Here is a 3,179-nt window from a genome sequence, read left to right on the forward strand (position 1 = left end):
AGCTGCGAGTTTTGGGCGGGGTGGCGTGGTACCTCTGCTGCAACGGAATGGTCTGTTGGGCTTCCACCAGCTCTTCTGCCGTGTTGCATAGCCCTAGCTAGAGCACGTGGTGTGTCTAGGTTTACGGGGCAGTCCAAGGGCTGTTTAGACCACCAATCGCAGGAGGAAATTCAGCTGATTCAACTCGCTTCGACTGTGTCGTTAATAAGGTGCGTGAAACTTCACATGGCTGATTTGCAATTCTTGCACGATTTGCATGATGTAACTTTCCATGACTCTTGGATGAATGGATGAATGAAAAAACCTTATTTTCGTCAGAACGCAGGTGCGGACGATTCCGTGCTAGATGGCCATCAGCCCATGGCTGACGGCGACCTGGGTGGCCCACTCCACGGCCCTGGTCTGAACGACCGTGTATGAGCTGGCCAACAACGGCCCCCCACTGCTTGAGAGAAAGATCACTACAATATCCGACGCTGGCGGCGCTATGCTACAGCTCCGTAATATGTAGTCATAGGTTTCCAGTTCCTGGCACCATTTGCGTTCCGGCTGAACGTCCGGGTAGATTTTGTTTAACACGTACGGGTATAGAAAGAGCTAGTCTGCAATCTTCGCCAGACGCTCTCCTGCGCCTTGACCAATTGCTTGTCCGGGGGAGGGTAAATTCTCCGCTCAAGTTTGTAATGGCTAGCAACGTCGTGAAAGGACGCCAGCCCATCTCTCGTGTACCTCCCCGGAACGTCCGGTTCACCTGCTCGGCTGACGAAACCTCGAGGATTCATGTGAGCCGCCTCGTTCCCAGGGTTCCCAGAGTGTGCAGGTACCCAGAAAATTTCCAACTCCGCAGTCACTCGCCCTGTGACCCGATGTAGCAATCGTGCCGCTGTGACAGATATTTTGCCCCTCACCAAATTTCGGATGGCTGTATTACATTCGCTGAAAATCAGGTCAGGTTTAGTATTAGATATAGCTAGCGCTATCACCGCCTCCTCTAGAGTTTTTGTGGAGCGGGTTTTGACTGATCCAGAGGCGACCAAGCGTTCCTGCCGGTCCACCCCCGCAACTGCAAATGCGTCCTTGTTCTTATACTCGGCGACATCTATGTAGACTGCCCCGTTGTACTTCCCGTACTTAGCATGTAGAGCTCAGGCTTGCCTTCCTGCAGTTATCGTGGCGTATCGGATGCATATTTTTGGGCAAAGGTTTTTGTAGGAGCCCTTGTGCATTTCTCGCTTCACCTGAATTTTCATGTCCCCGGCCGGAGCATCAACTCTAATGCTGATCCACTCCTACTCTCGTTTTTGGAAAGTCTACTGAGCTGCATCACCAAGTGCGCCTCCCGCAGTTGTTCCAGGGTGTTGTGCACCTTTCATCCCAGCAGCCTTTCGGTCGACGCATTGTTAGGCAACCCAAGGGCCGCCTTATATGCATGCCTAATCATAGCCTCCACCTGGCCTTTCTTCGTGGCGTCCATCTTCATATAAGGCATCGCATGCGCTATTCTAGTGAGCACAAACGCCTGGAGCAGCTTACACAAGTCCTTTTCCTTGACCCCTCGCTTACGATTGGCGATTCTCCTGATTAGCCTCACGGTAGCATTGACCGTATTTTTAAGCCTTTCTAGGGCCTCCCTATTCCTGTTAGTCTGCAGATACAGACCCAGGATCCTGATCGTTTAGACCTCAGCGAGCGCTGCACCTCCCACTTTCACCTCCGGCAGTGGTGGCGGCCCATAGTGCCTCGCATGTATCCCTCTTGGTTTATCCCTAAGCACAAAAAGCTCGAACGTGGGCTGAGAGCACGAGTCTTGCCTCCCCTGCTAGCTCCTCCACAATATGCAATGCCTGTTGTAGAGTCCTCCATTTGCGCTTCGCTTCGACTTGTTACCTATAGAGTAATGTCATCCGCATAGACTGTATGTTTAAGTCCCGATATCTCTGCCAGCCTCGCCGGTATCTTGATCAAGGTGAGATTAAACAAGAACGGCGATAAAAACGACTTTTGTGGTGTCCCCCTGCCCCTCAACGGGAAGGGATCGGATTTAACTTCTACGACTACAATCTCCGCAGTCCTACCCTCCAGAAATGATCTGATGTATCGGAAGGTCCTACCACCCGGTTTTATGTCCGATAGGTTCGTTAATATTGCCTCGTCTTATGTTCGGCAGGTTCCTAAATATTGCCTCATGGGTAACATTGTCAAAGCCTTAGGGAGTTCATGCCCCAAGATAGTCTTGGTGCCCGTGCCGTATCCAGGGTCAACCACGTCTTTTTTGAATTGTATCATGACGTCCTGCGTAGGTAAATTAGCCCTGAAGCCAATCATCGTTTCAGGTGTCTACTCTTTGTCCTCCACATAACCCTGACGCCTATTTTGGACCACTTGCTCTATCTATTTGGCCAATCAGGACGTCAGCAAGATGGGACGAAGATTCTCAATACAGGCCTTTTCTTCCCTGGTTTAGGAATAAACGTAATCCTAGCATGCTTCCACTCTGCCGGGATCTCCCCGGCCACCCAATACGACTCTTGGAGATGCAGCGGATCAAGTGTGCCAACTGCCCAGATTACTCCTGGAGCTGCTGTACAGTGTAGGTCGCTCGGCTGTTAGATTGTAGGTACAGGCCGAGCACCCGCAGACTGTTTGTCTACTCTAGGGGTTGGAGTGCCTTCGAGATGGAGGTCGATATCGGGGTCGACTACTTGGGTCCTCGAAAGCGCGTTTATAACGAGCAGTTCAGAATTCTCAGGTGCGCACATAAGCCCGCTCTCAGTCGCATAGTCTTGCGTCACCTTGATGGCTTCTTGGAGGCCATCTTGGGTGTGGCCGTCAGATCCTGTCGTCATCCATATCGTTCTACTAGCCTTAGTAGCACGGCCCACGATGCATGATCTCACTGTGTCACTGAATACCAAGGGACATTTTCTCCTATGTCTCTCTCAAAGTTTGCAACTGTGTACGAGCCTCACCTCATTCGCCTCCAGCAACCTCACTGGGCACCTGGTTCCGACTCTTCATTAAAGCAAGCTTTGCTTGCAGAGTCCGCAAAAGCTCCACTGTGGCGTCAGCCTGGCGCGCCATATGGCCTTCAATCTGTTTTGCAAAGACATAACTATTCATGATCAATAAATACTTTAAGAGAGGCAACGGTGAAGTAATTGCTGATTACTTACCCTTGC

General features: G+C 51.1%; 1 pseudogene; it reads right to left on the reverse strand.

Moving 5' to 3' along the window:
* Nucleotides 1–342: 342 nt before the first annotated feature.
* On the reverse strand, nt 343–2,286 carry LOC144118834 (uncharacterized; annotated as a pseudogene).
* Nucleotides 2,287–3,179: the final 893 nt, after the last annotated feature.

The sequence above is a fragment of the Amblyomma americanum genome, chromosome 2, assembly GCF_052857255.1.
Source record: "Amblyomma americanum isolate KBUSLIRL-KWMA chromosome 2, ASM5285725v1, whole genome shotgun sequence".
Taxonomy (NCBI): Eukaryota; Metazoa; Arthropoda; class Arachnida; order Ixodida; family Ixodidae; genus Amblyomma; species Amblyomma americanum.